The sequence below is a fragment of the Pituophis catenifer genome, unplaced genomic scaffold, assembly GCF_029215685.1.
Source record: "Pituophis catenifer annectens isolate HBS135680 unplaced genomic scaffold, rPitCat1.0.hap2 SCAF_2, whole genome shotgun sequence".
In the NCBI taxonomy this organism is placed as follows: Eukaryota; Metazoa; Chordata; class Lepidosauria; order Squamata; family Colubridae; genus Pituophis; species Pituophis catenifer.
The window spans coordinates 81,265,171-81,277,609 of NW_027256882.1; the positions used below are offsets into that span (position 1 = coordinate 81,265,171).

General features: G+C 40.5%; 1 protein-coding gene across 1 annotated transcript in view; it reads left to right on the plus strand.

Annotated features, from left to right (window-relative positions):
* Positions 1-6,968: 6,968 nt before the first annotated feature.
* The window catches only part of SFMBT1 (Scm like with four mbt domains 1), a 153,411-nt gene continuing 147,940 nt past the window's right edge, over positions 6,969-12,439 (plus strand). The window contains exon 1 of the mRNA XM_070933693.1: positions 6,969-7,051. The gene's annotated coding sequence lies outside the window, so the exon portion shown is untranslated. The remainder of the gene's footprint in view (positions 7,052-12,439) is intronic.

Genomic DNA, 12,439 nt, shown 5'->3' on the forward strand with positions numbered 1-12,439 from the left:
CCACATAATAGGGGCAGCCATGAAAAAGGCATCTTTCCAAGGTCTCACTAATAGTAAGACTTCAAGAAGGAAGCCTGAAAAGTACCTACAGTATCTGATCTAGGCGAATGAATAGATTTTCCTAAGGAGAGGCAGTCCTGCAAATATCCCAGTCTCATGCCATATTGGGCTTCAAATGTGATAACCAGTATCTGAATTGCACCTGGAAGAAAACAGGAATCAGTGCATCTCACACAATAAAGGTATAACATGGGTGAACCTATAGGCACTGTATGCTCTGCTGCTTTCTGGACCAGTTGTAACTTCCATAACTACCATAGTTATAGTATCAAAAGTCATGGAAAAATCTAGGAGAGCCAAGACAGTTGCATTTGTCTCATTCCAGGCCATCAACAAGCTATGCTATCTCAGTGCTATCCCAGCCTGAACCTAGACTGCAAAGGATACAAATAACCCACTTCACCCAGAGCTCGCTGAAGCTGCATGCCAATATTCTCGCAACAACTTTCCCCAGGCCTCAGGTAGAAACCAGGAGATTGTGAAACCTGCCTTAGGCACAAAACCAGCTATGTAACCACTTTAAAAATAAACCTTGCCCAAAAAACTGCAGGGACTAATCCAGGAGTCAACACTGACTTGAAGGCACACACACACACACAATTGGAAATGACTTGTATTATTTTTGTCTATCTCAAGCTCTTACTTTGATCTATATACAACTGTTACCGATTCTTCAACTTCAGTCTTGTGTTGTTGCTTTTGATTAATTCTGGAGATTAGATATAGATAAATCTGCATCTGTATCTATAAAAAGTCATAAGATGTAGAAGTATATAGAGATAAAGACAGATATGTAGGGATAGATAGATAGATATAGATATATAGATATTTTGGGAAGAGGCACCATTATAGCAACTTCCTGTATTAAAAAAAAACCCACAGGAAAAACACACATTCTATACACAAGGAACAAAGAACCAGGGTGGAAAAGTCCTCAATCACTTTGAAGCATTCTTCTGTGTTTAAATTAGTTGGAAGACACACTTATCTGCTAACTTCAAATAAACCGATGATTAAAGCAACATCTAACAATAGTCTTTCAAAAAACGAAACAAGATCTCGACTTTTAATAAAACACTGTGAAGCAGTAGATGCAAATTGTATATTAAAAGCCTTTAACAAGAAGTCTTAAAATGGAACATATCGAATAAATACATTTAAATGATGCATTAGATTTCTCCCAGTCACATACTGAATAAAAGCATATAATGTATTATATACAATAGTGTATGTATAGCTAGATTTATATATTTTATACAATCTAACTTTCATAAAATAAATAACTAATTTGCTGATTTTTTTTTGTGGGAAATTATTAGCATTAAAGGATTCCTTGGCTGGCAGGCACTATTTGCATGGTTGCAGGAATAGTTGTAATATCTTGCATCTGGAGTGAATTCAGAATTCCAGAATTCAGAATTCCAGAAATCCAGAATTCTCTGGATTTTAATATTTATTTATATCTCATATATATCACCTTTTTCCCAGGAGGTCCTCCTGCAGTTATTTTATTTTACAATAAGCTTGTAAGGTAAATTGAACTAAGAGTAGCAAATTCCCTAAATCACCCAGTTTCCTTGACTGAGGATCAACCTGACCCTGCACTTCTTAGTTTCAGTCCAATTCCCTAGTCACTTCTTTGATGATCTAATTCTGTCTCTCCACTTCAGCATTGCAGGTAGTGGCGTACCTCATGGTTAAAGCAATCTCCAGAAACTAGCAAGATAGTTCTAGCTTAGCAAATACAGTATAGCACCTCATAATAGAATAAAATGGAGCATGGAACCATACTAAGTCAGTCTTGTTCTTAGCATCTGCGAAACGTGAGGATCTCATATAATGAAGCTATCTTTGATTGCACATGCTTCCCATTCTCTGCAAAAGAAGTCTTTATCAGTCAAACATTTCAGTCAAACATCTCCTAGACACCTGGCCCTTAGATGTTCTAGTTGTTGTTGTTTTTCCCATCAATCATGTCTGACTCGTGGAGATGTTATAGAAAAGTACTCTCCATGCTACCTTGTCAAGCAGATTCAGTTGTTAGATGCACATCTTTGTATCAGTTTTGATGTTATCAAACCAGCATGTTGTTCCACTAACCAAATGTTCTAATAGACTAGCAGTTAAAATGATCACAAAGTTAGAAATCTTACGGCATTATTCTACATTAGAACAGCCTTCTCCAATCAGATCAGCTGCAATTTTAATTTCCATAATTGCAGAAAGGATGGTCACATTGACTATTAATTGCGATCTCCTAACACATCTTGAGCATGCTAGATTGGGGGATACTGTATCAAGATGTTAATTTGCAGTTAAATTGTATTGGCTGAATTCTTGACATACATGACTTTCATGCATTCGTCAGTCCCAGCTGACTTCTGTGGTACAACTAAGAAGCCAAGGTAATGCCGCATCCCTGGTTATGATGATTCTTGGGCTCAGTGTGCTCTGTTGTGCCCAGCATGATACAAGTTGAGAAGATTATTCCTTGAGATGGTAATCCTTTTGGAGTGCTGAAGAAATCACATTGGCTTCTCCTGAAAGAGACTAGCTTCTTCTAATAAATTCATGAACATGTGGGATAACTGCAGACTGTAATGGATCCTACTTGTTCAGCATTCATAGGCTTTCAAGCAGTGATAATGATGTAGGAAGAGTCATAAGGTGAGATTCTCCTGGGTACTGGTGGTGCTAGGGAAATATGTTCTCCCATTTCTCAAGTGTTGCACAAATAATGGTGTGAAGATCTCAGAATAGTATATATACAGTCCACTCACAAAGCAATCATGCTGTAAGCTTATTTTTAAGAAACATTATTTATATTTGAAAATAACTCCTGAAAAAAACTTCCTTGAAGAATACTAGAAGTATCATGCTGCTTTGCAATCTAAAATATTGACTATGCGTGGAAAAACAAATAAAAAGCTCTATTAAAGATCATAGTTGCTATGGGTATTCTATTATCTTGTGTATGTAAGACCTGAGAGTTAAGAGAAACAAGACACTTAAAATAATTACCTCTGCTGATCAGATGTTGCAAAATAAGCTCTATACAGCTCTGAAAAAAAAAAAAGAGTATTTGGTGCACTTCCAGCATCTTTGTGTTCATTTTTATTGAAGAGGCTGAAACTGGTCATTAATGAAGAGAAAAGAGAATGAAGAATCCAACTGGGCATCTGCAGTATAACGGGAAAAAAGTCTGCCCTACATCATATTTTTATAAATAAAGTTTAATGGCAAAGTGATTCAATATTCAATTTTCCTACTATTTTGCAAAACAGTTGCTGTCCAAGTCCATCCACATTATATTAGAAAGGAATTTACATAGTAAATCAATAGTATTCCAGTTATATTCCTTCTTCAGAACTAACTTTTGCTAAAAAAAAAGTGCAGTTTTATTTTCCATCATGTATAGACAAGGCCGATAGAAAATCCATTTTTAAATAGTTGGAAAGAGAGTGATATAATTTCAAGGAAGATCCAAGGATCATATACTTTTGAGAAATATTGAAGCTTGTTTACCATTTTATTACACAGAATGATTATAATTTTTTTCATTTAATTATTTTTGTTTCTTTAAAATATTTAAAGAAAAAGTAATGAAAATAGAGCTATGTTTTTATAAGATGTATGTGATAACTCCCATTTTTCATTGGGGGGGTTGTGGCTTTATCTAGGAAGGGAGTGTTTGTTGAATTTTGCAGGTTATGATTGCTCTAAAGATCTTAGATATTCAAGATTTTAAAAATAACTAGTTTTAAGGCATTTTGCATGTGCTGAATTTAATTCCCATCAGTTTATGGAGGGTTAGGGTGGATGTTGTTGTCCCAAGGAAATTTACTTCCAAGATTACGTTAACAAATCCCACATTCCAGGATGCTTCATTTAGTACTTCTATTTAGAAAGCCTATGGAGGGACCACCCCCTAGTGGTCGGACTAGATATTTTATTTTCTCACTAAAGTTGCTCATCTTTCCTCCCCTGCTGTTAGCAGAAAATGTCACTGTCTACACCCTGCAGCCGACTTTGGGGTTTTATTTATGCTAAGGAAAAACCCGACTCGGAAGAACCAATAAACTGTCGGTCTTGTAAAACAGAAGTGTATTCGGTCCAAATTGCTATTAAGATGGATTACTATTTTAATACCAAATACGCCCAGCGTAACCACCCCCATTAAAGTATCTTTGGCAAACAATCGAAGATGCTACATAAACAGCACAATTTGAAACCAGCAGTAAAACTGATCAGAGCATTTCTGCATTCAACCTAGAAACATATTTGTCCACACAACCATCAGACGAACGAGACAGCCTGGCCTGTCGCCCCTCCCCTCTTCGCACAGTCGCCGAAAGAAAACTAGAAAGTCCCCTTGCTGCATCTGCCACCAGCAGCTGAATCGGCCCAGCATTTTCAATGGAAGCGGAGGAATTCCTGGCTGCTCGACCTGATCCCCGCCTGTCTGGAAAAGCGCAGCTGAACCGCATGGCGACAGTTTCCTTCGCCTGGATTTTATTTTTATTCGCCTCCGTTCTCCCCGGGCATTCTTCCCGTCCGGGAGATCTCGCAGTGTTTGGTCTCTATATTTCTTGGCGCATCCCTTCGCTGCCGTCCGAAATCGACCATCTCGAGTTCCGTATGACTTTTCCGCACGCTGACCGGTTATTTCCGTGTGCTGTCAACTGGTGTCTGCAACGCGCGGAATAGGCGGCGTGCAGCCTGCAAGAATGAGTTCAAGGTTTAAAATAATCCCGATACCTTAAAGACAGGTGTTAACGTGTAACGAAGCAAGCCCTCTTTCAAAAAGAATGGCGGGAGGGAGGAGGGGGGTAATTCGACAGTGAACGCCAGCTGCAGAGATCATGCCTACGCGAAAGTCCAGCCGTGTGGATGGGCGATGGCTGATTCAGGAAAAAAAATAAAAATAAGAGAGAATGCAGAAAGAGAGAGAGAGAGAGAGAGAGAGAGTCCTCGAAATAAGATCCCATTCTCCACCCCTTTCTCCAAATTGGGGTTCTTGCAAGGCTCCAGTTCGCTGGCAGTAAAATCGCTGTCCCTCTTTCGCCTCCTGTCGCCTTTAAGCTGCGTGAAACTCGCTCGCTTTTATTACTCTTCTCTGATTGCACAGGCGCGTGGTCATGAGGTTCTCGATGTTGCACAATCCTTTCCTTTTTCCCCCATCTCATTTTGTTTCATTTTAATTTCGGCGCGGGGAGGGGGGGGCGGCGGCGGCGGCATTATTCATCTGGGTTTTCCAATGCCTTCGCAGCCGCAGCCGCCCTACCGTCTCCTTTGCCGCCATCCCCTTCCAATGCGAGCACGCACTTGGGCCGCGTTTCCGTCCTACATCTTTCGGGGGGGCGGACGAGAAGGGGGGGGGCTGCAAATGGCTCCAGGATCCGGAGCGGATTGCTTGCGAAAGTGGAAGCGAGATCAGAGGGGGAGGGGGAAGGAAAAAAAAAAAAAAGCAAAACTGAGCCTAGCTTGACATCGGCTGAGCCAAGAAGGTGTCAGTGCTGGGCCAACAAAACTGGGGGTGGGGCACGGGGTGATGGTGGGGAGAAGACGGGAAGGAAGTCAAGAGTACTCCGAGCAACATTTAACTTGGCAATCGAGGGAGACGGCCAGACCGCGCACTATACAACGTTTTCGGCCGGGTATTGGTCGTTCTTAAAGCGGCTCCGTACCGGAGTCAGCCGGTTTCAGTAGAAATAAACAGCCTTAAGTTGTTGGTGGCTCTGCAACCATGGATGGAGAGCCGAGCTGACTGAGCGTCTGCCTTACTTCTCCCTCAAACCCTCCGGTTGCCTTCATTCCAGCACGCCGAGGGATTGGAGGGGGGGGGGCTTTTCTTTTTTTTTTTTAAAGCTGCTTTTCATTCTTCCTCCCTTCTCCGCTTCGGGGCCGCAACCTTCACAATTGCGCGCCGAATAACTTGAGGCAGGTGCGCGCCCCGCGGGAAATCCTCGGGGACAGGGTGGCGCTGCGACGGGCGGAGGCTCGCGCCGCCTCACGGCGCACAAAGTCAAGGAGAGGCTCAAGTTTTATTTTTTGGCTCCGGGCCCCGGGTGGGCGGGAAGGGTGTGGAGAGGAGCCCAGAAACCGAAGGGGCCCCGTCCCCGGCCGGCGCCACGGTTCCGCGTGTCCGAGCGCGAGGGAGTGTGCAGCGAGCGCCCAAAAAGCCAGAAGCGAGGGGAGGGGATCGGGGAGAGAGACGGCGGGCGCATGCGCTTGGGCCGACCGTGCCATATTGGAATGAGGCGGTGAGCGGAGCGCCGGCGAGCCTTGCCCGAGCCCCGGCAGCGGCGCAGGGCTGGAAAAACTCCCCCTAGGTAAGACGGGCGCGGGATGCCTGCCTTCGTTGGAAGGGCGGCGTCCGGTGTAGATGCTGGGTACGTTTTGCCGCCTGCCCGACCGCCCGGAAGGTTTTTTTTCGGCTCTTGAAGTTTGATGCGGGAGACGGCGAGGGAGGGCGGTAGCAGCAGCGGCGGCGGCGGCGGCAGAAGCAGCCGCCGCCGCCAGGCAAGCAGGCGGAGCGCAGCGCCAGGGGAGGGGGAGCGAGCGAGCGAGCGGCGAGCGCTTCCCTCCGATGCCCGGGTTGGAGCCGCCGTCGCCACCACCACCGCCGCCGCGCCGCTGCAGTAGGAGCGCCAACTCTGCGCGCGGGCGGCGCTGGTGCCGCTCTCCGCGCAAGTTCCCGCGGCCCGGGGGAGGTGCGCGTTGCGTCGGGGAAGGTCTGGGCCCGGAAGGGGGCGCCAGGTTGACTCTTTCCCTTCTCGCCTTTGCCGCCCTGATGCGGTCGCGAAAAGTTGCGAGACGGTGGGCGCGGAAGCTCCCTCTCTCTCTGCCCCTTCGCCGACTGCGGGGTTGCTCCGAGCAAGAAGGGAATCTCTGCCTGGCCTCCCCCGGTTCCCTCGGAGTCTGAATGGGTCGACGGCCGAGCACTTGGGCGACACTTTCTTCTTTTTTTCCCCCTCTCCCCCACATTCAAGTAAGTCTACGGGTCGGGAGAATCTCATTTCAAGGTAACTTCCCATGAACTTTTTTTGTGGCCATGTGTATTCTTGGAGGGCCGGCTGGTTGAGAAGCCGTCCTCTTCGTCGTCGTCTCCCCCCCCACTTTTTTTTATAAAAAAAAAACCTTAAGTATGGCTTCATTCGAAGAGAAGAGGCCTCATGAACTATATGGCTGTTTTTCTGTCTTCTCACTACACCGCCCCCCCTCCTCTCCCCCCCCCCCCCATGGCGGCGTATGTGATCTTTAAACTCTCATTCCGGGACTCTTGTCGGGACTGCTGCGTGCTCTAAAAAGCGCTACGTTGTTCGGTGAGATGTTAATCCGACTACAACTTCACATCTTAACCCGGTGGTGCACACCTTATGCGTACTTTGGGGACTAAATCTCAAGGATGGTCGGATCCGCAGCTGCTGCGCACGTTGTTTTCATTAAGTACAGTGCCACAAACTTACACTAAGCCCAGCCCCCGTTTCCATCTTACAAGTGTTGCTAATGTCTTCTCCTGCGGGATTCTGCTTTCAGTTGAAAAACAACTGCTCGATATGCTCTGCTGTTTTCTTTCTATTTCCTGCCTCACCTCTTGTCACTCTTGTACTTGAAAATAAAGAGAGGTTGCTGACTTGGATATAAATCTGCCCATGAAGCTCAGGATGCACCTGAAGCCAAGTCCTGAATTTGGGATATAAACTGTAGTTGGCTGTAGAGGGAACTAAAACTTTAGCACAACACATTTGATTCGTATTGCAAAAATAATCTTACAATGGAAGGGGGAGTTATATAGTTATATAAGAAAAACAGGCACCCTGTAATCAGGCAATCTGTGACTCAAGAATGAAGTAGAAAGAACCCTCCTTTGCATATACAATTTCAGAAGCACTGAACATGGACATATTTCTATATCTCAAGTCAAAGTACAAACTACTGCAAAGGAAGTTGACATTTCTTAATGAATAGAAGGAAAAGACCAGGGCAGTTAAAAAAAAAAACACATTTGTTTTGCAGGAGTAAATGCTAGACAGTTTTATCAGTCCTTAAAAAGCAATACTGTTACTAGGCCTCTCTTAATCCATATAATGAGCCAGACTGATGTCTATTTATTAGACCCAGGTGGATTTTAGTAGAATGATTATATCTGCTTCTGAGAAATTTGTTGGCATTGTAGCAGTCTGAGCAATGATAATTCTGCCTCTACTTTATCCACTTGGAAAATAGAATAGAGAAATTTTCACTGATATATACCACAATAATAAATGTGGTTCTTTAGTCTCTTTCTGCTGTTACTTGTTTCATAGGATTGGTTACTGTCGGTAGTTTGGTACATTACTATAGCAAATACTTCAGTAATATACTGAATTATTACTGAATTATTTAATATTTCAAGCATGTGATTGTAGGCCACTGATGTTACTCAGAGTTATAGCTTAGCATAAACAGCTAAACAGTATAGCATATAATATGAATTTAGGTCCATATTATATGTTGTAAACATAAATCGACTCCATTTCCTCTACAGTAATGGATACCTTTATTTTGCTACATAATGAAATAAATGATATACGTGTAGACCTTAAAAGGGACCCCAGTTTGGTGTAATGATTAAGAAAGCAGGCTAGAAGCCAAAAGATGATGAGTTTTAGTCCTGCCTTAGGGCCAAAACCAGCTGGGTCATCTTGGGCCAGTCACTCTCTTTCACCCCCTAGGAAGAAGGCAATGATAAATCACTTTCAAAAATCTTGTCAAGAAAACTTCAGGGATTTGTCCAGGTAGATGTCAAGACTTATTTGAAGGCATATATTCATGCACAAAGATCTTAAAATCTAAATCACTTAACTTCCAGGTTCAGGTACATACATTGGAGTAGACACCTGTAATCCTTAATTTGTTATATATGAAGGAAGTATTTTGAAGATAAATGATTCTTAGATACTATGCTTAGATTAGGCTATAATAAATAAATATAACAAGAAAAGTTTAATTTGGTTCTTAAAAGCCTTGGATAGTATTGAGTCTAATTGCAGTTTATATTTTCAAGACTTGACTGCGTAGGAGGCTGTAATCAGACTAGGATGACAGCAGGATTGTTTTAAATTATATGATTATAGTGAAATCCCATTCAAGTAAAATGCAGCTCTTTGCTGGCATTGCTTCAGGCTTCATTCTTGACATGCAAGTATTTATCTATGCAAGCATTTGTGTCAATTTCCACGTAATAGTTGAGCTACTTATTTAAATACCTTATTTGTAAGTTTATAAAAACTTGAACGTTTAAATTTGTATATACTATATATATATTGAATTGGGTATAAAATAAAATGTAGGGCTTCCCTTGCTTTTGGTGAAGGATTATGTTGTGTAGGAAAGGCTGCTGTTTCTGCATGTTTGGATATAAATAAATGCACATGTAGACCTGAAGAATTGAGACAACAGTGTCCTTAGGTAAATTTGTTTTATGTGAATTCACTACTATGCAATTGATTATTTTCATCAAAGAATATTCTTTTATAAGAAAAAAAAGATACTATTATGTAGTTTGTGCCAGCATAGTCAATTGCACCAAAGGCCTGGAAACAAGACAAGACTTCTTTCTGCCAAAACTACTTGAACATTTTCCCACTAACCCCTTTCTTTCCTCATGCACTTGCCATTATGTTGTATGATTGTTCCAGATGTGGATCCTGCTTCCTATTTTTGTACCTGTAGTAGCTACTACTATTACTGTGGGGTCACCACAATCATAAAAAAAAAGACTTTTCGTATAATAGAATCAGAGTTGGAAATATTGCAGTAAAACTGCTAAAAGATAATCAGCCCAAGGATGAGCATTCAACTTGGCCAAATCTACATAGCAAACAATGCTAATAGCAGTTGTAGTGCTATCAGGGTGGATAAAAATCAATGATTTTTTTAAAAAAATAAAAAAAAATCAGATTTTTTTATTTAAATCGGATTTTTTTGATTTAAATCGGATTTTTTTAATTTTTATTGAATTTATTTTAATAAAAAACTTTTGGGGTAAAAATCTATTGTAAGATAGTTTTCTATTTAAGATACATAAATAATTTATTCAGCATGAAATGGATCTTAGTTATGTAGCACAAGACTATATTCTGCAACACTGGGACTATCGGTGAGTCAACAGTGGGTCAAAGGAGTAGCAGAGATGACAGTTGCTCTTTAAAAATTATGATTTAAATCGAATTGATTTAAATCAAGTCTTTTTACTAGTGATTTAAATCATGATTTAAATCATAATTTAAATCGACTCGATTTAAATCAAATCCACCCTGAGTGCTATGATGCATACTACCTCTTTATCTGCCATGAAAAGTATGTGCAGTAGAAAGCAAACTAGAAAAGATGGAGAAAATGCTTTCCCTGCACCAGAATATGAGAAAAAGAAGAAAATATGTTTGAATAACATAGTACTCAAGATTAAGGCTCTAAAAATTTATGAGCACATTTGTTGACACTGCCCTACAACCCATTTTCCCACTCATTCAATATCTCATTTACTGCAAGGTTTTCAAGGATTATAAACTTAACATAAAATGAAAGAAGACTTTACTAAATATTTGGACCTGAGCTTTCTGACCTGCGGGAAAATTTATACCAAGTATAGGATGTGCAGATTTGAACACCTTATTCCAGTATAGATATGTTTACAGTTATTCAATTAAGATAATAGGAAACTAAAGAAATAATACAGTATTACATCAAAAGATGAGCACATGTTGTTTCTAAGATCATATTTCCACATCTATAAAAATGGTTCAGTTTCTCAACAATACATCATTGGCTATGTTTGTCCAATCTCCGTCAATGTTTATATTTTACCTTGTATCTTTTGTAAGTCAAGCCAAGTGGTGAGCTTGATAACCTTCCCAATATTTAGCAACAGAATTATGTTCAATGAGATTCAGTGAGGCTTATGCGGCATAGATGTGTAACTGAGATGGTAGCTCGTGTCAATTCTATATTTATTTTGGGGGTTTATTATTTTTCCCATATCACTGAGCATGACTCTGGATGGCATATAACTATTAATTAAAGTATACTAAAATCAAAAGTTGGAGAATATAGAATTCATTCTAATTGATTTTTCTTTGTATGTTGGATGATTTTATTTTTTATATGCCAGAATAACTCCAGGAATAGAAGAAGTTCTAAAAGTGATAATAGATCCTTGGGGAGGGGGATTAGAGTGATAAATTAAATGGGCAAGGGCACCTAATTTTGTAATTTCTTTTTAACTTAGTCAGTTCTTTCTATTTGTAATTCAGTGGTATCTTATTTATTATTTTTGTAGGAAGGGTAATCTCTTAGCAAACAATTTCTCAAATAGCTTTATATGAGAGAAATAAGAGGTGTTAAAAAGAAATATGTGCCAAAACTGTTGCCTGTGACATGTTGATATTCCTATCACATTTTCATAACTTTAAATTTAAAGTCTCATGTAGCAAACTTTAATAATTGTTCCTTGTTTCATAGATACAGGACTGTTGCCAAGAATTATGTATCACTTATTTGGCAAGTCTGGGCATAAAAACCAAATTTCTGATTATAAATTTGAAATTAACCTTTTTAAAGCACCAGGACTCTTTCCCTTTAAAGTGACAGATGCAGCTATGATTTTTATTTACAAATATTTTTTTGATTATGTAGCTTAGTTGGTTTATTTTGTAGGATTGTGAAAAGGCAGATAAAAAAAAATCCAAGAACTATTTTTGCTGAAAGCTTTTGTGCACTATGACCTTGTTAGAAATATATTTAATAGATCTCTAGTTTGTATAAGAAACTGTTATCCCAGTTCTTGAGTACTGTCAATCTCAATATACTAGTATTTTCTAAGAGTTAAAATTAAAACAAATTCATGTGTTTTTCTGTTGGAAGCAAAAATATTAATGATAGTATAGAAGTCTACAGGGTCTTTGAATTATGTTTGCTACAGCATGTATTTATTCCCTGAGGTCTTGAAGGTAAATTATATTAACTTAGAGTCCTCTCTCTGAACGTTTCTGGTTTTGCCCTCGTTCTTTTTCTTCCTTTGCTTGCCTTCAGAGGACTTTGTGCCTGGAGTGGGAAGTCTGTGGAAGGGCAAGTCCAGAGAGCTTCAGTGAAAGTGGTTGTAGACAATAATTTTCCATGTTGATTTGTTGAATGGCATGTAGGTAACATTCAGCAAGAATCTCTGGCTTAAAGGCTTCCTTTGCTGACCTAACAGAGAATTGAAGATTGCAACGTCCATAAATGCAGAACGTTGACATGAATGGACTCCATATTCACAGAACAGTTTGTTTAGACCAAGCCCTCCTATTTCTCACAGAAATATCTTTCTGCTGCAGGATTCTTTTACTTTTTGACA